The sequence below is a fragment of the Balaenoptera ricei genome, chromosome 1 (assembly GCF_028023285.1).
Source record: "Balaenoptera ricei isolate mBalRic1 chromosome 1, mBalRic1.hap2, whole genome shotgun sequence".
NCBI classification, from domain to species: Eukaryota; Metazoa; Chordata; class Mammalia; order Artiodactyla; family Balaenopteridae; genus Balaenoptera; species Balaenoptera ricei.
In genome coordinates, this window is record NC_082639.1 from 35,179,552 (window position 1) to 35,205,929 (window position 26,378).

Here is a 26,378-nt window from a genome sequence, read left to right on the forward strand (position 1 = left end):
AGATGCCGTTTGACCCCTAGATGCCTGCCCCACCACACAGGGAGGCCCCACTTTCTCCAGAGAAGCCTGCTAAATGTCAGGGGGTTCACACTAACCCCAGTACTCTCTTCCCCCAGCAAACCATGCTGGCTTTGTCCTGAACCACACTGACTTGAATGTGATAAAACTCACACTTTTATTTGGATTTCATATAAAAAACAAAATCATTCCTCCCAAGCATTCCTGAGAGTAGACTTTACAGAGGTTTTGGAATGCTCCAGAGAAGGAGCACATCTTACGGAGCACAGCCTACTGGCATCTAGAGAGTACGATGGGTGATGTGCTCCCTTTCCCCACCTTACATCTCCCCCCCACCCCACTCCCCCTCTCCCTTCCAGTTCATTCCTCAGGAGTCCAGGCGCTCTATGGGGTCTCTACCCTTATCACATCATTTCCCCCACAAAGATAGTTCCTCCTCTTCCCAAAAGGACTTCTGGGCCATGTGTTAGGTAATCATTTTTGTATACCTCATCACGTTTAGTACCCCTTATGAAACCCAAGACTCAGCGAACTTTAAAATCAAATAATCTTAGAAGAAGAATCTTGGAATAATCTAACCTAAGGATTGTAAATTCTGAGACTCATGGAGAATTTTAGAATCCGCCACATCTTGCAGTTGGAAGGAACCATAGAGGGTCCTGGAGTCCACACCTTATTCGGTGCAGGCATCTCCTCTATAACAGCGTGGCTGGCAGCTGTTCTGACTGCCCGGCCGGCTCTACTGAAACACAGCTCGCACTCTCTAACCAGGTGGCCCATTCCATTGTTAGATTACGACATCAGCTGCCTGTAGAAATGCTTGCAATGAGGAGGTCCCTAATTAACTTCCTTCTGTACCTGTGATAACACAGGTGGACTCCAGCTCAAGGTGTGCCGAGTTTTTAGAGCAATGACAATTGGGAAGACCAAGATGCAGTAAACTAGCTAGAGCCGAGAGCTGGGACCTGAGTGATCCAATGCGTGATAATCATGGTGAGCTCAGCTATGATTGGGGCAGGGCTGCAGCCAGAGAATGAGGATAATGGTGATGGCTCACGTGTATTGATAAGTTGTATTTTCATTTATTTCAAAATATTTTTAAATTTCTCCTAAGATTTCTTGTTTGACCCATGTGTTATTTAGAAGTGTGTTGTTTAATCCCCAAGTAATTTGGGACTTCCCTCCCAGCTTTCTGTTACTGATTGCTAGTTTAATCCCATTGTGGTCTGAGAGCAGATCTTGTATGACTTCTATTGTTTTAAATTTGTGAAGGTATGTTTTATGGGGTAGGATGTGGTCTATCTTGGTGAATTTTCCATGTAAGTTTGGGAAGAATGTGTATTCTGTGTATTCTTCTCTTGTTGGATGAAGTAGTTGATAGATGTCAATTATATCCGGCTGATTGATGGTGCTATTGAGTTCAACTGTGTCCTTACTGGTTCTCTGCCTGCTGGATCCATCCATTTCTGATGGAGGGATGTTAAATCTCCAGCTGTAATAGTGGATTCATTTATTCCTCTTTGCAGTGCTATCAGTTTTTGCCTCATGTATTTTGATGCTCTGTTGTTAGGTGCATACACATTAAAGATTATTATGTTTTCTTGGAGAGTTGACTCCTTTGTCACAATGTAATGCCCCTCTTTATCCCTGATAACTTTCCTTGCTCTAAAGTTAGCTCTGTCTGAAATCAATATAGCTGCTCGAGCTTACTTTTGATTAGGGTGAGCATGGAATATCTTCCTCTATCCATTTACTTTTTTTAAAAAATTTATTTATTTTTCATTTTTGGCTGCGTTGGGTTTTCGTTGCTGCACACGGGCTTTCTCTAGTTGTGGCGAGCGGGGGCTACTCTTCGTTGCAGTGCGCGGGCTTCTCATTGCTGTGGCCTCTCGTTGCGGAGCACAGGCTCTAGGCACACAGGCTTCAGTAGTTGTAGCTCATGGGCTCTAGAGCACAGGCTCAGCAGTTGTGGCACATGGGCTTAGTTGCTCTGTGGCATGTGGGATCTTCCCGGACCAGGGCTCGAACCTGTGTCCCCTGCATTGACAGGTGGATTCTTAACCACTGCGCCACCAGGGAAGCATATCCATTTACTTTTTTTTTTTAATAGGAATTATTTATTTACTTATTTATTTATTTATATTTTTGGCTGTGTTGGGTCTTAGTTTCTGTGCGAGGGCTTTCTCTAGTTGTGGCAAGTGGGGGCCACTCTTCATCGCGGTGCACGGGCCTCTCACCATCGCGGCCTCTCTTGTTGCGGAGCACAGGCTCCAGACGCGCAGGCTCAGCAATTGTGGCTCACGGGCCCAGTTGCTCCGCGGCATGCGGGATCCTCCTCAGACCAGGGCTCGAACCCGTGTGCCCTGCATTGGCAGGCAGACTCTCAACCACTGCGCCACCAGGGAAGCCCCCATTTACTTTTAATCTATGTGTATCTTTATATTTAAAGTGGGTTTCTTGAAGGCAACATGTAGTTGGGTCTTGTTTTTTGATCTACTCTCACAATCTCTGTCTCTTAATTGGTATATTTAGACCATTGATGTTAAAGTGACTACTGATATAGTTGGATTAATATCTACCATATTTGTTACTGTTTTTTATTCATTGCCCTGTTCTTTGTTCCTATTTTTGTCTTCCACTCTTTTTCTGCCTTTTATTGTTTCAGATGAACATTTTATATGATTCCATTTTTTTCTACTTTCTTAGCATATCAATTATAATTTTTAAAAATATTCTTAGTGGTTGCCCTAGAGTTTGCAATGTACATTTACAACTAATCCAGGTCTACTTTCAAATAATATTATTCTGCTTTACAGTAGTGCAAGTACCTTATAATAACAAATATTCCTAATTCTTCCTTCCCATCCCTTGCATCATTGCCATCATTCATTTCATATACACGTTATCATCATCAGACACATTGTTGCTGCTATTATTTTGAAACTGTTATCTGTTAAGATCAATTTAAAAACATTAAATTTATTATTATTTTACCATCACTTATTCCTTCTCTGATACTCTTCCTTTTGTAATGCAGACCCAAATTTCTGACCTATCGTCATTTTCCATTTCTCTGAAGTTCTTCTAATATTTCTTGCAAGGCAGGTCTACTGGTAACAAAGTCTCTCAATTTTTGTTTGTCTAAGAAAGTCGTTATTTCTCCTTCACTTTGAAGGAAATTTCACAGGATACAGATTCTAGTTTGTGTTTTTTTTTCTCTCAGCACTCAGTTTCACCTCATTCTCTTCTTGCTTGCCTGGTTTCTGGGAGAATTTGGATGTAATTCTTATCTTTGCTCCCCTACAGATGAGGTGTTGTTTTCCTCTGGCTTCTTTCAAGGTTTTTTCTTTATCTTTGATTTTCTGTGGTTTGAACATAATCCGTGCAGGGTTGTTGTTTTTTGGGTGGGGGGGTGTTATTCTGCTTGGTGTCCTCTGAGCTTCCTGGATCTGTGGTTTCGTGTCTGACCTTAATTTGGGAAAATTCTCAGTCATTATTCCTTCACATATAGCTTCTGCTTCTTTCCCTTCTTCTCCTTCAGGTATTCCCAGTACATGTATGTTACACCTTTTGTAGTTGTCTCATAGTTCTTGGCTATTCTGTCCCATTTTTTCCCCAGTCTTTTCAGTTTTGAAAGTTTCTATTGAAATATCCTCAAGCTCAGAGATTCTTTCCTCAGCTGTGCCCGGTCTACTAATGAGCCCATCAAAGGCATTCTTCATTTTTGTTACAGTGTTTTTGATTTCTAGCATTGCTTTTTGTTCTTAGGAATTCCAACTCTGTGTACATTGCCCATCTGGTTGTTTTTTTTTTTTTTTTGGCCATGCTGTGGGAGCTTAGTTCCCCAACCAGGGGTTGAACCCAGGCCCTGGGCAGTGAGAGCGCGGAGTCCTAACCACTGGACCACCATGGAATTCCCTGCCCATCTGTTCTTGTATGCTGTCTACTTTTTCCATTAGAGCTCTTAACCTATTGACCATAGTTGTTTTAAATTTCCAGTTTGATAATTCCAACATCCCTGCCATGTCTGAGTCTGGTTTTGATGCTTGCTCTTCAAACTGTGTTTGCCCTTTAGTATGCCTCGTAATTATTTGTTGAAAGCCGGATATGATGTACTGGGTAGAGGGCACTCCAGTAAATAGACCTTTAGTGATATGGTGGTAAAGGTATGGGGGATGAGAGGCATTCTGTAGCCCTATGGCTAGGTCTCTGTCTTTTAGAGAACCTGCACCCCTAGACTGTGAACTTCATAAGTGCTTCTCAGTTTTCTGCCCTTAGGTGGGACAGGATAGGATGGCTGGAGGGGCCTGGAGTTGGGTATTGCCCTTCCATGCAGGTTAGGCTCTGATAAAACTCCAATAGGTTAGGCACTGGTAAAACAGTTTCTCCTGAGGGCAGGTCTTGTTAAGGAGAGCAGGATGTTCATTTTCCCTTGCCCTTGCCAGAAGCAGGAGGGGCAGAGCTCCGGAGGTAAAATTCACAAACACGTGGGGTCCCCCTGTGTTTCGGCCCCCCCCCCTGGGCTTTTAAACGCTCCATGTCTGCACGGAGTCTTCAGCAGTTCTTCAATGACAGCTTAGCTTTTCCCATCCAGTGCTAGTTTTGTGGAAGTGTCTACACATGGGTTTCTACTGTGGCAGATTGTGAATCTCTGCATTCACCTGTCTGTCTCTCCAATTTTCAGTGTATTGGTTTGCCCTGTGACCTCACTTCTCTGACAAGTCTAAGAAGAGTTGTTGATTTTTCAAAGTTTATCCAGCTTTTTAACTTGTTTTTAGTATGGAGCGATGACTTCCAAGCTCTTTGCACGCTGGACTGGAAACTTTTTTTTTGGCCATGCCCCCTGGCTTGCGGGGTCTCAGTTCCCTGACCAGGGTTTGAACCCGGGCCACAGCAGTGAAAGCACCGAATCCTAACCACTAGACCACCAGGGAACTCCAGTAAGTACTTTTCAGAAATATCTCATTTAATCCTCACCTCAATACTGTGAAGTAATACCATTATTTGATTTTGTAGTGGCGATTCCTGTGGCTTAGCAAGAGTACGTGACTTCCTCAAGTTCACACCATTAGAAAGTAGGATTTGAACTTGGGTCTGTTTGATTACAAAGCCAGTGTGTGTCCCACCCATCTCCCCCCATGTCACCTCCCATAACTAAGCAGGTTCCAGATTGGGCTTCAGGCCCAGAGGCAGACACAAGTCAGAACTAGACACAGGAGCCCAGGCCAATACGGAGGCTCTTTCCTGGAAAGCAAGGCACCAGGTCTCTGGAGGTAAGTGCTAAACCGTGATTCTGCCCCTTCCAGCTATGTGACCTTAGGGGAGTCACTTTATATCCTCCAGCCTCAGGTTCTTACTAAGTAGCCCAGGGTCAGGAAAATGGCAGTTGCTTTAAAGAAGGAAATTCTTACTGTTGTTGCTAGGTAGTAATTAATGTTGCCAGCTGGGAGGCTGCAGGTGCCAACCCCTTCCAGCCCTGGCCAGTAACCAGAGAAGAGGTCAGAGTTGTCAGAGACTCCAGCTGGGATGGCAGAAGGAGGGGAAGGCATTGGAACCTCAGTGCGGAATCATTTTGTTGACAAAGTTATAATGAAATACTCCAGCTCGACTTCCCATGGGGCATACTGGTTACCTCCTCTTCCTGGCTACTGCTCTGGTGGGCACCCAGTGCCTGAGAGCTTGAGAGCACAGTAGGATCAGCCCTTCCCTGGGGCCAGCTGTGCCACCTGGTGTAAGAGAGGAAAAACCTCCTAGATCCAGCTCAGAGCCAACCCTGACCAATTCCAGTACCAACTCTGATGACAGGAATTTCTGCTTCTGATTAAGATGGAGTAACAGAGACTAGATTTACCTTCCCATCTGAAATAACAACAACAAAAGCCCCCCCACACACACACATACGCACAAAATGGCACTCAAGACAATGCACATCAGGCAATGACAAACAGTGATCATACTGCTTGGAGAAAGTTGCCAGGCCATGGCACAGGGGTAGGGGAATTCAGGCAGAGCCTGACAGTCTCCTGAATTAAGGAGACATAACTGGGAACCTGGGGGATGCCAGAGAGGCTAGAGTTTGTAGGGAGAGAGCCTGCAAGAGTGAGGGCCCTGGAGATCTGCAGCGGGTACCCCTCCACCCTTTAGCGGAGTATTAATCAACTAGAAATTATCTGAGGCTGCAGAGAGACCCACCCAAAAGGATAAGAGGGAATAGTGCTCAGGGCTCACACAAGCCTGAGAAATAGATCCTGTTCCTCATAGCCTGATAGCCAGAGTGGAAAGTCTCATAATTCAAGGGGCATCAATTAGAGTACTAAGAAGGGTCTTGGCTGAGTACTGGGGAGCAACCCTAATGAAACACATTTCTGGTCCCACCTATCAAAAAGATGAAATTGTTTCCAAGTAACTTAATTACTTCCAAGAACAAAACTCAAGATTATTTATAGAAATACAAAACTATACAGAACCCAAAAAGGTAAGATTCTGGCATCCAATCAATAATTACTAGGCATGCAAAGAAGCAGGAAAACACCACCCATACTGAACAGATAATCAATCAATTGATATTGACCCAGAAGCAACACTGATGGTAGAATTAATAGATAATAACATTAAAATAGTTATTACAGATGTATTTCATGTTTTTTTTTTAAATAAATTTATTTATTTATTTATTTTTGGCTGCGTTGGGTCTTCGTTGCTGCGTGGGCTTTCTCTAGTTGCGGAGAGCAGGGGCTACTCTTCGCTGTGGTGCGCGGGCTCCTTCTCATTGCTGTGACTTCTCTTGTTGCAGAGCACCGGCTCTAGGCGCGCAGGCTCAGTAGTTGTGGCGTATGGGCTTAGTTGCTCCGCGGCATGTGGGATCTTCCCGGACCAGGGCTCGAACCCGTGTCCCCTGCATTGACAGGCGGATTCTTAACCACTGCGCCACCAGGGAAGCTGCCCATTTCATATGTTTAACCAGAAGAAAGGTTGCCTATGTAGAGACATAAATCAACTTAAAAACAAAAACAAAAAAGTGGCACTTCTAATTTTAAATTAAAAACTTTTTTTTAATTTTAAAAAAGATCCAAATAAAACTTCTAGAGATGGAAACTACAATGTCTGAGATACATAATACAGTGGATGGAAATAATGGCAGATCAGTCGTTGCAGAAGAAAAGATCGGTAAACTCAAAGACATAGTTATAGAAACTATGCAAAATGAGACACAGAGAGAAAAAATACTTTAAAAAAATCCCCAAGATTTTAGTGAACTGTGGGACAACTTTGAACAGCCAAATAGCTATACAGTAATATTAAAAAAAAAAAGGCAACTAAGATTGGAAAGGAAGAAGTGAAACTATCTTTACAGACAATATGATTACGTTTGTAGAAAATCCTATGGAATCTACAAAAAAAGGCACTAGAACTAATAAGTGAGTTTAGCAAGAATGTAGGCTATAAGATCAATATATGAAACAATTATATTTCTACACATTAGCAATGAACAGTCTGAAATTGAAATTTAAAATATTTCAGTGGCATCAAAAATATGAAATATTTAGGGAGAACTCTGACAAAATATATGTAAGATCTATACAGTAAAAATGATAAACTATCGCTGAGATAAATTAGCACCATCCATAAAAAATTGATAAATTTGACTTTATCAAAATTAAAACTTACCACTTGAAAGACATTGTTAAGAAAATGAAAGGTAAGCTGCAAACTGGGAGAACAAAGACTACATATCTGGCAAAAGACTTGTTTGCAGAATACATAGAGAACTCTCACAAATCAGCACTAAGAAAACAAAAACTAAAATACGGGCAAAGATTTGAACAGACACTTCACCAAAGAAAATATATGGTTGCTAGTAAATACGTGGAAAGAAACTCAATATCACGGTCATTAGGAAAATGCAAATTAAAGTACAATATGATACCACTACAGAGCTTTTAGAATGGCTAGAATCGAAAAGACTGACCATACCAGGTGTTGGTGAAGATGTGGAGCAACTGGAACTCTCAGATGTTGTTGGTGGGAGTGTGGAATGGTTTGACCACTTTGGAAAAACAGTTTCTTAAAAAATTAAATGTATACCTACCATATGATTCAGCCATTCCTCTTCCAATTATTTACCCAAGAGAAATGAAAGCTTTATAAAAACTTGTGCATGAATATTCATAACAACCCTATTTGTAATAGTCCCAAACTGGAAACAATCCTTGTCCCAGGACCAGGAAGAAAGAAGGGCTAGGCCTGTGGATTACTAAGTAGAAGTTTTAAACAGGGGCCTTGTGGGATCAGCGGCTCCTGGGTGCAAATTATGACTGTGCTACTTAAGAAAATGTTGAATTTGGGCAAATTATTTCCCTGAGTGTCAGTGTCCTTATCTGTAAAAGGGCTGGAGCATTTCTTTTTTTTTTTTTTTTTTTAAATGTTTCCAGGTATTTCTTTTCTTTTTTTTAAATTAATTAATTAATTAATTAATTAATTAATTAATTATGGCTGTGTTGGGTCTTCGTTTCTGTGCGAGGGCTTTCTCCAGTTGCGGCAAGCGGGGACCACTCTTCATCGCGGTGCGTGGGCCTCTCACTATCGCGGCCTCTCTTGTTGCAGAGCACAGGCTCCAGACGCGCAGGCTCAGTAATTGTGGCTCACGGGCCTAGTTGCTCCGCGGCATGTGGGATCTTCCCAGACCAGGGCTCGAACCCGTGTCCCCTGCCTTAGCAGGCAGATTCTCAACCACTGCGCCACCAGGGAAGCCCTGGAGCATTTCTTGAGTTAGATCCTGGCTCTACCACTTACCTCTCTGGGCCTCAGTTTCCTCATTTGTAACATGGGCCTGATAATAACAGTACCTACCTCATCTGTCTGTTGTGAGGATTTAAGGGTCTAGCAGCACATGCAGAAGGACTGTAGCAGGCTTTTCACCTAATCAGTCTTTGCATCATCGTCACCATGACCTACCTCAAAGGTTTCTTAGAAAGCTTAAACAAGGCTGCTGATGCAAACTGTCTGGCAGAGGTATTATTAGATACAGTCTTCCCTTGGTATCCGCAGGAGATTGGTTCCAGGACCCCTGCGGATACCAAAATCAGAGGATGCTCAAATCCCTTATACAAAATGGCACAGTATTTGCACATAACCTATTCGCAATCCTCCCGTATACTTTAAATCATCTCTAGGTTATTTATAATACCTAATACAATGTAAATGCTATGTAAATAGTTGCCAGCATATGACAAATTCAAGTTTTGCCTTTTGGAGTTTTCTGGAATTTTTATGTTCTAATATTTTTGATCCGTTGTAGGTTGAGCTGTGGATGCAGAGTCCGGGGACAGGAGGGCTGACAGTAATTTCAGGGCAGAGTGAGTGACAGATGCTATGATATAGGTGGGGGTGGTGCTGTGAAACTCAGGAGGAAGACAAAATTTCTGCCTGGCTGGGGGATGGGTGTGGAAGGCTTGGGGTAGTGGGGAGTGGCCTTTTCTGGGTCTCAAAGGACTTGTAGAAGTTCCCTGGGTAGAGAAGGGGGAAGGTAGAGAGATGAGTGAAAGCTTGGTGGTGAGAGAGCCTGAGCATGTCTGGGAACGTGGAGCCTTTTCATTAGGCTGCATGTCTGGGGTGAGGGGCAAGGCATGAGGCTTTGGGGGTGCAGAATGCTTTGCCTGGGGGTTTAAACTCATTCCAGTAGGTGGGGAGCTCCTTTGCCGGTTTACGTGGCAGAATCACCTGAGACATTTAAAAAAAACACAGATACCTGGCCTCACCACGCAATATTTTCAGTAGTAGGTTTCAGGTGGGACCATGTTTAAAGCTCCCCAGGGGATTCTGATGCCCACCCACATATGGGGACAGGGTGTCATTATGCAGGGAGGGGCCCTATTGGAATACCAGATTTGAACAGAGAGCTTGAGGAGGTGGGGAGGGGGTGTGAGAGACCCCTGACTCTGACCCCCAGCCTCCCAACCCTCTCCAAGGGAACTCCACACTTGGAACACCACATTTACTGCCAGGAAGTTTCTTGTGAAGATATACACTAACATTACACCTCAGCAATCCCACTCGTCGGTATTTCCCCAAGACATATGAAAGCAAATGTCCACCCAAAGACTGGTAAATAAAAGCTCTATTTGTAATAACCCAAACTTGGAAACGATCCGTATGTCCACCAACAGGTGACTGGATAAACACATTGTGATATATCTATATAACGGGGTACTTCTCAGCAGTGAAAAAGAAGGAACTGTTCATATATGCAACAACATAGATAGATCTCAAAATAAGGTGAATGAAAGAAGTCAGACCAAAAAAACAAGCAAAAAAGAGAGAGTACCTAATGTGTGTGACTCCATTCATATGAAATTCTAGGAAATGCAAACTAATCTCCAGTGACAGAAAGCAGATGAAGGGTTCCCTGGGATGGAGGGTGGTAGAGGGATGAGAGGGCACTTTTGGGGGTGACAGATATGTTTGTTATCTTGGTGGCCGGCGGCAATGGTTTAAAGTGTGTATACGTGTGATAAAACTTGTCAGATTGTATAATCTAAACATGTGCTCTTTATTGAATGTTAATTATACCTCAATGAAACTGTTTAAAAAATCTGATGCCAGGTCTGAGCAGTCACGGCCAGTCTGGTCTTTACACAGCATCCCTCCCCCTGTATCTTCATCCTGACTGCCAGTGTGCATTGAGTGGGTTATTATGCACAAGGTACTGTGTGCTAGACACTATATGGAATTTTAAATTTTACCCTCACAATAGTCTTGTGAGGTGATGCTATGTTATTAACTCTGTTTTACATATGAGGAAACTGAAGCTCAGAGCAGTTAAATTACTTCTCCAAGGAAATGTCATCTGACTGAGTCCTCGCCCCAGCATTTACCCCTAATCTAATTCAAGCTCTGTTCTGATTGGTTCTTATGATTATACAAACATTGTGATATTTGTGGAAGACAAAATTAAAAAATTTAAATTGCCTTCAATCAACCCCTGTACATTATTGACTATCGTCACACATCTAATGATTTTTATTTTTCCATGTTTTTTATCCTTATGAAAAAGTATTATTACCACCATAATTCAATAATGTACATAAAAATTTGTTTTCCCTTTCCCCGATCCAAACCTTAAATCTTTACATGTGGTCTTATATTCTTCTACATAAGAAACACCACTAAGAACAGCTCTTAGGTGATGTTTTGTTTTTAGGCAAAGTCTGAAGAGTAGGCTGCAGGGTGCAAAGTGTAACATGTTTTTTTCCAACTTATCTTGATCTAAAAAAACACAACCTTTTCACTGCTTTAGCGTAAGCCGGAGCCTTCCTGGAACTCCAGTCCAGACCCTGAAATTCCTTGTGACATTTATCATTTTTGACCACCAAGCACCCATTCTCCCTATGTCTCTAGGAAGCAGTTCACTCCCCAGCACCAAGGATAATAGGTTCTGATTGGTTTTAGCCAATCCGTATATCCACAGCAATTGTCCAGGGTTGGCCCCGAACCAAGTCAGAGACAATGAAAAACAAGGAGACTTTTTCTGATTCTTGAGAAAGTGCTACCAGGGAGACTCCCTTTTATAGAACAGTACAGGGAGGGACAAGGGGGCTTTTAGTAGAATGATGGTGGGTGGTAGGAAGGCTTTGACTGACACTGCAGAAGTCAGAGCAGAGAGAGGGAGAGACCCCTTCCTCATTCTTGATGATATTATTTGAGCCACCTGAAGCCAACTAACAGATTCCTTTTGTTTAAACCAGTTTTCATTCATTTATTTATGTGACGGATTTATACTGACACTGTGTGTTAGACACAGTTTTAGGAGCAATATCTACTAGGTTTCCCATGAGCATAATCCTCAATTTAACCTTAACCTAATCCTCAGTCATAAACTAGAACTCTGGCCCTTTTCTAGTGAAAAGCTTTAGTGTCAAGAAACAAAGGACAAAGGGGGCATTTGTATAAGAGTATGTAAGGTGCAGTAAGTGAAATCCCCTGACTATTACAAAGACTCTATAGCATGGGCTTCAGGAGGTCTACGTGGAGGTTGGCCCCTAAAAATGAGGAATGCAGCCCCCGTCTCATCAGCAGAACTCCATGTCAGGTGCTAAACGTCAGAAATCTCAATGAATGAAGAGATTCTTAAATGACTTATTCCCTGGACAAGCTATGTGACCCCCTTTATAGATCTTTGATAGGTAATCTTCACTGGGCAAATACTATAACCCATATATATTTTACTGGAAAAAAACAGTAAACTCTTTCAAATGTACAGTATATTAGAACTCCTTTCAGATTTAAAATTTTTGATAATTAGAGTGCTAAGTGCACTTTCCTCTTCTTGGTTAAATTCCCCAAGTTGTCATTTTTCCTACCTTGGTGTTATAAGGCTCCTCCTCCACTGCTGACCCCAAGGTGAATCTTGGAGGTGGTATAAAAAGAAGCCTGTAGTTTTTAAAAAATAGTCTTTGTTTAGGTACAACTTATAGAAATAAAAATTCCTCAGTTTCAAGTATAAAATATCATGAGTCTTGACAAATGTATGTAGTTGTGTAACCCCTTCCGCAATTGAGATATAGAACATTTCTGTCACCCTAAAATATTCCTGTGCCCCTTTGAAGTCAGTCCCCTCTTTCTCCTCCCAGCCCCTGGCAACTACTAATCTATCACTGTAATTTTGAATTTCCTGGAATTTCTTATAAATGGAATCATACCATATGCATTCTTCTGTGTCTGGCTTCCTTCACCCCGCATAATGATTTTGAGATTCATCCATATTCTTGAGCAGTTTGTTTCTTTTCATTGCTGAGTAAATTCCATTGTATGGATGTACCACAGATTGTTAACCCATTTACCTCTTAATTGGCATTTAGGTTACTTTCAGTTTTTGGCTATTATGAATAAAGGTGCTATGAACATTCACTTGTAAGTCTTTAGGTAAATACCTCTCTTGGTAAGTATGTCTTGGGTAAATACCTAGGAATGGGATTACTGGGTTGTAAGTGTATATTTATCTTTACTAGCAACCGTTTTCCAAAGTTGTGCCATTTTACATCTCCACCAGCAGCTTATGAGACTTCCAGTTTCTCCACATCCTTGCCAACACTGGTATGGTCAGTTTTTAAAATTTTTTAGTCATTCTAATGGATGTGCAATGGCATTTCATTGTGATCTAAGTCTGCATTTCTCTAATGACTTGTATCTTTCTGTGTGCTTACTGGCCATTCATATATCTTCTTTGGTGAAGTATCTGTTCAAATCTTCTCCCATTAAAAAAACTGGTCATCTTCTTACTTTGAGTTGTAAGAGTTCTTTATATATTCTGGATAAAAGTCCTTTATCAGAAATATGTTTTGCAAATGCTTTCACCCATCTGTGACTTGCCTTTTGCTTTTTTAATGGTGTCTTTCAAAGAGCAGAAATTATTTTTTTTTGGTAAAGTTTAATCTTTGCATTTTTCAAATTCTATGGTTTCTGACTTTTGTGCCTTATCTAAGAAATCTTTGCTTAGCCCAGGGTTTCTCAGTTTCGGTACTGTTGTTATTTTACGCTAGAAAATGTTTTGTTGTAGGAGGCTGTCCTGTGTATTGTAGAATGTTTAGCAGCATTCCTGGCCTTTTCCCACTAACTCAGTGGCATCACCCCTCCAGCTGTGACAATTGAAAGTGTCTCCAGACATTGCCAAATGTTCCCTGGGGAAAATTGCCCCAAGTTAAGAAACAGTGGCCTAAACTAAGATAAAACTAATTTTCTCCTACATTTCTTCTAGAAACTTTATAGTGTTAACTCCTATGATTTTTTGGACATATTTTGAGTTAATTTTTGTATTTGATGTGATGGTTGAGATTTGTTTTGTTGAATATGGATACCTAATTGTTTCAGCCCATTTGTTGAAAAGACTATCCTTTCCCCATTGAATTCTCTTGGTCCCTTTATAAAAAATGAATTGACTACGTATGTGTGGGTTTGTTTCTGGACTCTGTTTTAGTCCGTTGATTTATATATCTATCCCTACATCACATCAATATCCATCCCTACATCAAAGTGATTACTGTGGCTTTATATTGTCTTGAAATCAGGTAGCGTAATCCTCAAACTTTGTTCTTCCTTTACAAAATTGTTTTGGTTATGTTAGGACCTTCCCATTTTCGTATAAATTTGGCAATTAGCTTGTTAATCTCTGTAAAAGTATTCTGCTGGTGTTTTATTGAGATTGTAGTGAATCTATAGATCAATCTGAGAAGTGATTTCTCAACAATATTGAGTCATCCCATCCATGAACATGCCTTATCTTTCTTTTTTATTTATCATCAGTTTTTGTTTTTTAATTTATTTATTTTTTATGTATTTTATTTTTGGCTGCGTTGGTTCTTCATTGCTGCGCGTGCGCTTTCTCTAGTTGCAGCGAGTGGGGGCTACTCTTCGTTGTGGTGCATGGGCTTCTCACTGCGGTGGCTTCTCTTGTTGCAGAGCATGGGCTCTAGGCACGCGGGCTTCAGTAGTTGCAGCACGTGGGCTCGGTAGTTGTGGCTCGTGAGCTCTAGAGCGCAGGCTCAGTAGTTGTGGCGCATGGGCTTAGTTGCTCTGCGGCATGTGGGATCTTCCTGGGCCGGGGCTCGAACCCGTGTCCCCTGAATTGGCAGACGGATTCTTAACCATTGTGCCACCAGGGAAGCCCAGCATGCCTTATCTTTCCATTTAAAAATTTCTCTCAGCAATGTTTTATTGTTTCCAGTGTACTGGTTATGGTGATTTTAAAAGTAAGTCCACAGATTATTTGATACACCTCCTTTCCAGAGGTGGAGATGAATTTCCCTCTCTTGGAGTATGGGCTGGACTTAGTGATTTGACTTGCTCTAACAGAATAAAGCAGAAGGGACAGTGTGGGACTTCAGTGACTAGGTCATGAAAAGCACTGTGGCTTTCTAACTGGGTTGCCCTTTCTCTCCTGGATCATTCATTCTGGGAGAAGTCAGCTGTCATGTTGTGAGCAGTCCTATGGAGCATTTCATGTGATGCAAAACTGAGGCCTCCTGCTAAAAGCCACGTCAAGCCTTCAGATGACTGCAGCTCTGGCCAACATCTGGGTTGCAACCTCATGAGAGACCCTGAGCCAGACCATCTAGCAGCTAAGCTGCTCCTAAATTCCTGATCCCTGGACACTGAGATAGGAAATGTCTGTTGTTTTAAACCACTAAGTTTGGGATAATTTGTTATGTAGCAATAGATAACTAATATACATATCTTGCATCTATCTTGATAAATGTGTCAACTAGTCTTTGATGGTTTTTTGATACTATTTAAAAAGATGTTTTAAAAATTTCAGTTTCCAATTGCTTATTGGCAGTAGATAGAAATATAACTGAACTTAGAGTATTGACGTTATATCCTGTGACCTTGCTGAACTCAGTCCTAGTAGCTTAGAAGTCTGTAGATTTGATATGTTAAGAAACTAGCGTGGTTGGGAATTCCCTGGTGGTCCAGTGGTTAGAACTCCGAGTTTTCACTGCCGTCTGGTTCAATCCCTAGTCGTGGAACTAAGATCCTGCAAAAGAAAAAAAAAACAAAGAAAAGAAAAGAAACTAGCGTGGTAGTCCTCAGTTCTGGTTGGTGAGCATTTCTTCCTTCTTCCCTGCAGTGCACTTTGAATAAATAGAGTTCTTACTAATTCTAAGTCTGAGGCCTTTCTCCTCCAGTGCTAGAACCCTTTAGGACAGCCAGCTGCAGGAGTGCATGGCCTTTTACTTTCACAGCTCAACATTAACACATCCCAGTGTGTTAATGGGACTTAACATTAACTTGACTTGACTACCACCCCAGTTTGCTTCACCTCATTCTGCTGGCTACTAACTCACTTCGTTTAATTTCTCTTTTCAGTCACTGGCTTGACCAGGCTCGGATCTCTGCACTTCTCTATAGTGTGACTTCTTTGTCTCCATTTTCCTATCACGTTTTCCCATGTTTCCCAGTTCAAGTTCCCAAGTACGACAATGTGGTGGCCCATCTCATCTTTTCCCTCCATGTCATTGGTTGCCGGGCAGCTCTCTCCTCAGGTGTCCCCTTCTTCCAGTTGGTTCTGTCCACAGGAGACAAAGTTCCATGGTCCGAATGTAGCCACTTGGGCTGCGGGGGTTGGAGACCGAGCAACCTCCCTGGAAAGGGGTGTGACAGGGTGGGCCTTTGATGGACACCTCTCATGCAGACCTCTAACCCCAAGCGCTCCTTCCTTCCAAGCCTTGATTCCCTGTGTGACACTACTTCTCATCCAATCCACGAGAGAAACCCAAACCCCGCTTATAGAATTGAACACGTTTACGCTCGGCACTGATTATCTTCCTCCTCCCCCAAACCCTCCCACCCCTTTCTCTGCTCATTCACAGTCAGAGCTGCACGTGCCCAGGAAAATCACGCACTTCAATCCAGGCATCGGCAGATGAGAAAACTGTGGCCCGGAGAGCTCAAGTGACTTGCTCAAGTTCATAGAGAGGCAAAATTTAAATACAGACCCCCTGACTTTCCCAAGTTAGTGTTTTTTCCCCACTAACCCATACTTGGCCCCAGGAGGCACGCCACCTCCCACTCCTACTGGGGTCTGATGGCGCAGAGAACTGGTGCTGAGTCCAGTGGGTTCAGGTGGCAGCTGTGACTCAGTCTACGCTCTGGGTGGCAGATGTCCCATCCCACTTAGGATTGGGCTTTAGGGCTTAGTGGGTGAGTGCCTGGGGGGTCCAGGTCCAGGTGTGGCTAGGAGATGAAAGGTACAGAGGCAGGGGGCTGGCTGAGTTGGAGGCAGGACCAATAACCCTATCTTAGTTACCTGTGGCTGCTGTATCATAAGCTGGTTAGCTTACAACAATAGACATGTATTCTCACGGTTTTGGAGACCAGAAGTCTGAAAGCAAGGTGTTGGCAGGGCCCCACTACCTCCCGAGACGCTGGGGAAGAATCTGCTCCTGGCCTCTTCCAGACTCTGGTGGTCGCAGGCGTTCCTTGACTTGTGACCACATGGCTCCAATCTCCCACTGTCCTCATGCTTCCTTCTCTGTGTATGTATGTCTTCTCCTCTCTCTGTCCCTCTGCCTCTCCCTTATAAGAACAGTTGGGATGACATTGAGGGCCCACCTGGACAATTCAGGATAAGCTCCTCTTCCCAAGATCCTTAACTTAATCACATCTTTTGCCCTATGAGAGAACACTCACAGGTTCCAGGGATTTGATGTGGATATCTTTGGGGTACCAATTTCACCACCCGACAGCACTACGTTCCTTCCAGTGGCCTCTGAACTGTGGGGGAAAGTGCAGCAGGTTCTTTCCTTATTCCATCCTGAGAGTAGAGGGGAAACTGGAGACGTCAAGAGGGAGAACAATTATAGCCTCCTACTTATTTAGTCATTGTAGTAGATTGGGCTGCCATAACAAAATACCGCAGACTCTTTGGCTTAAACCACAGAAATTAATTTTCTCACTGTTCTGAAGGCTGCAACTCTGAGGTCAGAGTGCCAGTGTAGTTGGTTTCTGGTGAGAGCTCTCTCCCTGAGTTGTAGACAGCGGCCTTGTTGCCGTGTCACCCGCCACATAGTCTTTCTTCTGTTTGTACTTGGGGCGGGGGGTGGCGGGGAGGCTCTTTAGTGTCTTTTCTTTTGGCCGCATGGGCACGGCTTGTGGGATCTTAGTTCCCTGACCAGAGATTGAACCGGGGCCCTCGGCAGTGAGAGCACGTAGTCCTAACAACAGGACTGCCAGGGAATTCCCTAATGTCTTTTCTTTTAAGGACACTAATCCTTATCAGATCAGGGCCACCTTATGATCTCATTTAACCTTAATTATTATACTTCCTTAGAGTCCCATCTCCAAATACAGCCCCACTAGGGGTTAGGGTATCAACATAGGAATTCTAGGGAGACACATTCAGTCCATAACAGACACTTTTGCTTATGTTCTTATTGAATCATCTCAACTATATTGTCAGGTAGATATTAGTATTCCTATATGACAGCTGAGGGGAACTGAGGCTCATGGATGAAGTAACTTGCCAAGTCACCCCCCAGCTGAGCGTCAGAGTCAGGAGTCAAAACCAGGCTGGCCTGGCTCTGGAGTCCATGCTGATTCCACTGCCCCGGGCTCCACTGGGAACTTCCGAGCTAAGGCTCCAGTTTTCCCCTCCACACGCTGCTGTCACTGCCGCTGCCTTCCACTGAAGTGCAAACTCAGACTTCACAGCTTCTTTACAGCAGGACCTCGTCTTCAGCCCTCAAGAACCCCAGATACACTCATGACTCTCAGGTGTCTGGAAGAAGGCAGTCACTGGAGGAAGGAAGACTGGGCCCTTCCTTCTGGGCTTCCCTGTGTCTGTGCTGGCTTGAGCCCAGCAGGGGAGGGGGCGTGGTCTGAGGAGAATGACCTGGCAGTCTTTTCTGGACCTCGGTTTCCTCATCTGTCTAACGGGAGGATTCAGTTAACCTGTAAGATATGTTCATGTCCTGAACCTCTATGATTTAAATTACTGTCATAATGACCAAAGCCCTCAAATTCGCACAGCCCTGTCTGGTTAACAAAATGCTTTCATTCATCACTTACCATTCAAGGAGCCTTTTCTTCCACTCACTGTCACGTGCTTCACCATGTGTTGGGCATTGCTGGGCAATAGAGGGCCCAGAGAGACAGAGGGAGCCCCAATTCCTGTCTTCGGGGAACTGCTAGTGCAGGCGCTGAGTGAGGGCACTCAGAGAGGGGTGGTGCTGCAGGTGACCCCGCATCCTGTAAAGCAAAGCAAAGAAGGCCTTTTTTTATTTTCCAAAGAAGGCATCTTGTCTCCATTCTTCAGACAGGGAAATTAAGGCTCGCAGAGAGAAATGACTACCTAAGGCCACCCAGCCAGGAAGTGGCCAGGCCTGCCTTCATTCCAGGTCCTTCTCTTTTGGCACAGTTGGCCCTTCACTGTAGGGGACACTGGGGTGGAGGATGGGAAGGAACTTGAGCCGGATACTGAAGACTCCTGTGAAGAGTTCTCAGTCTGGTGGGGAGGTGGACACATCAACACCCACTCTTGATTGGCGGTGAGCACTGCTTGGCCACCTTATGAATGTCTGGCCTTAGGCTGGGGCTCAAACAAAGGGTTTTCTGGCCCCCGGGGGAGCTGTAGCCTGCTGGGGTGATGACACATACTAGGGCAAGACCAGTGACGAAACACAAAAAGTCCCAGCCTGGGCATGCCGAGGGTTTTCCACCCAAATAAATTAATGGCCTCGGACATTCATTCATTTATCCACTGAATTCACCCACTCATTTGTTCTTTCATTCAGTCACCAGATAGTATTGAGGGTACCTGTGTACCCAGCCCTGTGCCTGTTTGGGTGGGGGGCGGTCTTCCCTCCCTCTCTGAACACTGGTCCTGAGCCCTCAGCACCTGGGTTGCAGCCCCGCGCCTGCATGTGTGTACGTGCTGTTATTCATGGTCTAAACACCCGCAGGGCAGGGGCCTGGTCTCACTCCTCTCTAGCTGACAAAGGGGAGACTATACCAGGCTGTTTGGCGCCTTGCCTCAGAGCTTCTGTCTGCTGCTCCCAGGGTTCCTCCTCCAGGAATGGGGGCTCTAGGCCAGGTTGCAAGGGTGGGGGGAGTGTGTGTGTGTGTGTGTGTGTGTGTATGTGGGCACAAGGGCCGCACTCCCTGGGTCTGCTGATCAGCTCCAAAGCAGAAGGGCAGAAGTGGAGGGGCCCCAATCACAGGGAACAGCCCTCACCCCACTGTAATGATTAGAAAAGTGAGGCAGCCACTCCCTCCCCTCCCCTACAACTGGAAGGGGGCCTCGTCTCTTAGCTCCCTGTTCTTCTGTGGCTTTCACACCTATCCTGGGTGGTCCTCTGGCCTGCTTTGATGGGGGATGGGAGGTCCCTCTGCACTGGGCTGGTGTGGTGGGGGAGGGCAGCCGCTCCCATCCAGGGGACATTTCCTCCCAAAGTGCTTTTGATCTCCAACTAGCCTGGCCCAATTCTCCTCCCCCATCTGCCCCAGGATTGCCTTGCATGGAGGACAAAGTGAGGGTCCGGGGAGTGAATAGGAGGGATAATCCCAAAGGATCATTCTAGGGTTCATTCTCCAGCCCTCCTTGACTTTCAGAACCTGGGTGGCTCCTGGGGAGCCCGAACGTACGCGTGCATGTGTGAAATCAGATGGGAACACGGGTCTGTGGGGACAACACACAGGCGCATGCGCGGGCGGGGCTACCTGTGTGTGTGCGGGATTGTGAGCGCCCACGAGGGAGGGCATCCTCTGGGCATGGGTACGTGCAGAGGTGGAGCCACGGATGGCTTGAGAAGGCTTTGGTCTCCCTCTAACCTCTATCGGCGCCTCTCCCTTCCTTTGATGTGGACTGGACGATCTTGCGTAAAGAGCTGCTTGGAGACAGATCCATCTGGGTTGACTCCTAGATAAGACATTCCGGAGCGCAGACTTGTGTACTTGAGTGCTCTTGTACATCAAATTCCGCTTAGAGGGCCTGGGGCACAGTCCCCGTCCTCACACGGGGGTGGGGGTGAGGTCGGGGCAAGTACAAAGGGGGCCCTGGCCTCGCTTCTCTCCTGCAAAAGACAGGATCGTGCCTTTCACTAGTCGCCTCGCCCCCACCCCTGTGGGACCAGGGCAGTCCCTTTGTCTGGGCCTCAGACATCCAGTCGGCCACACAAGGACCCCGCCTCCTTCCCGGGCCGTAGGGGCCCTGGGGAGGCCGCGGGAGGGTAAGCTGCGGGTGGAGGAGACCAGCCTGGCCCGGACGGTGTGCTCTTGGGCCCCTGCCCACCCCGCCCCCCGCTTCGTTCCGTGGGGCACCCCCCAACCCTGGCGGGGATGGGGGTGGGGGTGGGGCGGCGCGGCAGGTAGCGGGCAGGCCCCGCTCCGCCGCAACTCCTCCTTTGTACCTGCCGGGACACGCAGCAGACCAGCGACGAGAGCTACGTGCGGCAGCCCTCGGGGACGGGGCGGGGGACGTCGGCCTCCCTCCATCTCCCCTCCCCCCATCTCCCCTCCCCCGACCGCTCCCTCCTCCCCGCCGGCCCGGGGCCTCCCGGGCGTCTCTGGGCACCTGCTGCATCCCGCCCCTCCCCCGCGCACCACCCTCGTGGTGCTCGCAGACCATCCCCGGAGCCAGGCTTGGCCGGCCAGTCGGGGTTCAGGCGGCCCTTCTGCACGCGGTGCCCGCCTTGCCTCCCCCTCCCAGCGCCTGACCAACTCGCACCCCCAGGCCTGGCTCAAAGGCTGCTTCTGGGAAGCTCTCTCAGTTTTAGTCACTCTCCTCGGGGTGTCCTCTGGGCCCTGATCACTCAGGTCGAGGCTCGTCTGACTTCAAGATCCAGGGTGGGGCCCGGCCCAGGCCCGACCGCCGTACATACAAGTGTCTTCCCGAGGGGAGTGAAGGAGTGAAGTTGGAGACGGGCAGGAAGGAAAACCGAGGTTTCCCGAGCCAGGCGTGGCCTTCTCCACTGCCCGAGCTGAGGTCTGAGCTTCCCTGTGAGCCCCGACTACTGACCCTGGGGCCTCCTCGGTGCCCTGAGACCCTCCACTTACATGACCTACTCAGCCCCACCTCTGGCCTCCCAGCCTTTGTTCAAGCTGTTCCTTCTGCCTGATACGCTCCCTCTCCAGCCGCAAGTGCAAACTGGACCCTTCCAAGGCCCGTCTCTCCCGGAGCAGCAGTACCTGATCCTTGGGGTTTGTCACCAGCGCAACCGACTTTTGTGCCTGGTGCTGTACACATCATGTTGCATTTTCCCCTCGTTGTGACCCTGCAAGATAGTGAGTTGACAGACTTCAAGTGGCCGACCTGGGGTTTGAGTTCTGTGCTGGAATGACATGGAACACCAAAAGACATCCAAAGCATGCTTTCTCCCACCCCACACCGTTGCCTTGCTCTCCCAGGCCTTCCCCTGGGGACAACTGTTCCTCTGAACCGCTCACCATCTCCTTGTGTTCAGGCCAGAGCAGAGCGGGGCTGGGATGCTTGTTCTAGGGCTAAGTCAGCCTGGGTGCCCTGTGGTTTTGGGCCTCCTTGGGGAATTTCAGGGGTGAACGCACTGGGCTGCTGGACATGGTGAGAGGTGAGCTGGGAACCGAAGGCATGTGGGGCTTGGGGGGTGGGGGAAGGCAGCAAAAGGTGGTGGAGATGCTTTCCCAGGGAAAGCAAGGGCTAGTTTGAATGACAGAGGTTCCCTGGGGAGCAGAGGAAAGCTCTGAGGATGGGAATGTGGGAAGAGGAGGGTGAGAAGGGCGGGGAGGAAACTGCTCGTGGGGCCCCATCTGCAGCAGCCCTTTCAAGTCCTGCTAAACCCATAACAATGAAAGGAACTGACCTGGGACACCACAAGCAAAGGATGATTAACGTAATTCACCGAGGAAATACAAGAACCTTATGAAAATGTTAGAAATCCCGAAGTAGAAATGAAAAGGAGATTCCGGCTTTTCTTACCTATAGAATTGGTCAAGACAAAAAAATAATGAAAACACCAGATGTTGGTAAAGCGTGGGGAAGTCAGTGCCTTTTTCTCTGCTGAGGAGATAAATTATACAGCGTTTCTGCGGGAACTTATGCACATTTTTTTATATACAAAAGCTTTTTAAAAGAGTTATGCTTTGACTTAGCAATTCTACTTCCAGGATGTACCCTAAAATCAAAGCTTTTTTTCATCCCAGTCTTATTTATAACTGGGGAAAATGGGAAATTCCTGAAATGTTCAATGAGAGGGAATTGGGTAAATAGGTGATGCCACATTCACAGGTGGGAGGCTGTGCAGAAATTAAATATCATGCTCTTGAAGGACATTAAAGATATGAGGAAACACTCAAGATGTGCTGGTAGGTGAAAAGGGGAAGTTATAAAACAGCATGAATCCAATTTCATCCAATGTCTATATAAATATGCACAATATGTACCGTTGATAGTGCTGGACTGGGTGCTCTACCCTGTGCTAAGAACTTTACCCAGTCTCTCAGTCAAGCATCACAGCAGCCTTGCAAGGGAGATTCTAGTAACTGCAAGGGGGGAAAAAAGAGACTAAAAGGAAATTCACTAAAATGTTAACAGTAAAATAAGAGGGCATGTGTATACCGCCCCCCCCAAGAATTCACTTCCAAAGAGAGCATGTGGTTTTAATTTTCTTCTTTATACTGTCTGATCCTTTCTAAATTTTCTTCAATAGAAATATAGAATAATAATTAAAACATTAGCAATTTAAAAAATCACAACAATCATGTGTTCAAAAATTTCTTCAGGATCTCTTCTTTTTGGGGTGGGTAGCAGTTTTCTCTTAGTGTTCATTTCCTGGGGCTGCTGTAATGAAGTACCACAAACAGTGGCTTAAAAAAACAAACAAGCAAAACAAACCCCAAATCTTTTGTTTCACAGGTCTGGAAGTTAGAAGTCTGAAATCAAGGTGTTGGCAGGGTTGACGGCTTCTCAGGGTTGTGAGAGCAGGATCTGTTCCAGGCCTGTCTCTTAGCTTCTGGTAGCCTCTGGTGTTCCTTGTCTAGTTTCTCCTTGTGTGACTTCACATCATCTTCTCTCTTGCTATATCTGTCTCTGTGTCCAAGTTTCTCCTTTTTATAAGGACACCAATCATATTGGATTAGGACCCACCCTAATGACCTCATTAAAGTTGATTACCTCTTTGAAGAACCTACCTCCAAATAAGGTCACATTCTAAGGTACGAGGGGTTAGGACTTGAACATATGAATGTGGTGGGAACACAATTCAACCTATCACACTGTTCAGCTGGCATTGCTCCCTCTGAGATGAGTGTGGTAGGGAAGCGGGGGTGGGGAGCCCTCCCTAGGAGGGAGAGTCTATGTTCCTGGACATTCTGGGTCCCACTGGACTTGCCCCACTGTGTGACCTTGGAAAGGTCATTGTTGGGTTTCAGTTTCCTCTTTTGTAGACTCTGGCTGGTATTTCTTACCTTGCAGGGCTGTTGTGAATGGAGTGATAGTTGAGAAGTGGCTTCCATGGGGCCTGGCACATAGTCTTTCCAGGAAGTGTCCTCTTTCTCCCTTCTCAGTGAAGGTAGCTGGGTGAGCAGGGGCCCAGGGACAATCATATAGGGCTTGGTTCAAATTCTAGTCCCGTCCCTCACTAGCTGCATGGTCCCTGTGAACCTCAGTTTCCTCATTTGTGAGATGGGAAAAATATCTATTCCCATTGAGCTGTTGTACTTTGCTGTCTCTGGACATGGGAGCCTCATGGCAGGAGATGAATGAAGACTGGTGGAGAGAAGATTGGGAAAGCCAAAGCAGGTCAGGATGTTGTGGAAGGCAAGGTGAGAGGTAACGTCAACTGGTTGGGTCCAAGTTGGGTGTCATCTCCTTTAGAAAGTTTTCCTTGAACCTCACCGCCTGGATTAGACCTCACCTCCACTCCATCTAGGCTCCCACAGTCTCCTTGGCTGCCTTCTGTCATGGCATGATAGCTGCCTCTCTAGGACTAGAGAAGGCTCCTTGAAGGAAGAGACCATCACCAATCATACCTGTTAAAGTAGTAAATATGAATGAAAATAGTAAAACCCAGTGCTGGCAGTGTTGCAGGGATCCATGCACACACTTAGTAGTGATATATATCAACACAATCTTTCTAGAGAACTATCTGGCAATGCCTATTAAAAGCCACACCCTTAAGTATAACCTTTGGCCAAGTAAAAGCAGTTTGGGGAATATATTCCAAGTAAATAATGGAAAGGGAAAAAAACCCGTATCTGTCTAAAGATGTTTTGAGCTGACTATGCGTCGTGGGGAAAAGTGGCAATAACAGAGCAATGAGTAAGTGAACGACAAAGTATGGTAGATCGGTATACACTGTGACAATCAACACAGTCCAGCCAATGGTAACTGAGCATGAGCATGCTTCAGGTCCTGAACTCTCCCCTGGCCACCTGGGAATCTCTGTCACATCTGATGGGTAGACAGGCAGGGAAACAATCACTGTATAGTGTGAGAGTGTGACAAGAGGAGTGGGGAAAAGTGCACGTAGAGGGGTTAACCCCATGGGATGGAGGGTCAGGAGAGCTTCTTACGGGAGTAGATACCTGAGCTGGCTTTAGGCAGATGGTGGTGGGAAGGAGGATCTTCCAGGAAGTAGAAATAACCTAGACAATGGTGTGGAACATTTGAAAAATGGCAAGTTGTAGGTGTGGCTGGAGGGTGGGATGTGTTCAGAGTTGATGAGGCTGGAGAATCTGGCAGGGGCCAGATCATAAAGGGCTTTGAATGCTAGTTTGTGCTCTACCCAACAGAGGTAGGAAGCCGGAAGAGATCCTTAAATGCCTGAGCAAGAACCTCATTATTGTGATTTAGGAGGCTCAGGCTGTAGCAGTCTGGAGGATGGACTGGGGAGGCCAAGAGTCAGGGCTCAGGCAAGACAGGGCGAAAAGGCCTGGGGATGGAGAGAGCGGGCAGGCTCAAAAGGTATTTAGGAGGCAGAAGACACAGCGATTGGTGATTGGCAGGATGTTGGGGAGAGGCAGAGGCAGATTTGTGGCTGGTGGTGCCAACCACCAAGTAGGGAACACGGAAGGAGGAGTCTGGGGTGGAATAAGGTGAATGCAGTTCTGGATCTGTAAATGGTTGGAGGGAGAAGCGGTACTCTGCAAAGTCTCTTGAGAAAGATCCAAGAGGTAGAAAACCAGGAAGACTATCTCAGAAGCCCAGGGAGGAGGGTGGAAAAAGGGCAACTGTATAAAAGAGTGCCCACTTCTGGGCGGGGCCTCAAGGGCGTCTCTTCATGTGTCCAGATAGATGATGCCCCAGGCCCTCCCTGGGCTCCCTGCCTCCTCACCCGGGGCTCTGTGTGTCCTTTGGTAACCTCAGTCACCTGTGTGTCATTCAGTAACCCTAAGGCCTTTCTGGATCTCAGTTTCTTCCTCCACGCGAGGTGCATCATAATTCTGCCTGTCCCCCAGCAGCAGTCAGAGCTTCAGATGAGAAGCTGCAGAAAGTGCCTCGTCAGCTGCCCAACGGATGATGTCTGACTCAGCCCTTTTAAGTCTCAGGCTCTTCCAGAGGCTTGTTGGTTATGTTTTCTCTTGTCTTTGGTGGTTCCTTGGCTCAGCCTTTTCTCCTCCAACGATGTATCTGTTCTGACTTGTTCTGTGGCTGCCGTCAGTCTGTGGCTGACCCATCCCTGGATTTACTGAGTCATCCGTTTAGCCTTGATGTGTTGAAGGTGACCCTGTTCTGGGGCCTGCTCCTTGCTCCACTGTCCCTCCCCTCTCTTCCCTGTGTCTTCAAGGTCTTCCCCTTTCTCTGTTACCCTTCCCCCTCCCCCCACCTCGACTCAAGTTTCTACCACATTTTAAAATAGGAACAAAAATTCCTCTTCTACTTAGCCCCCCTCCAG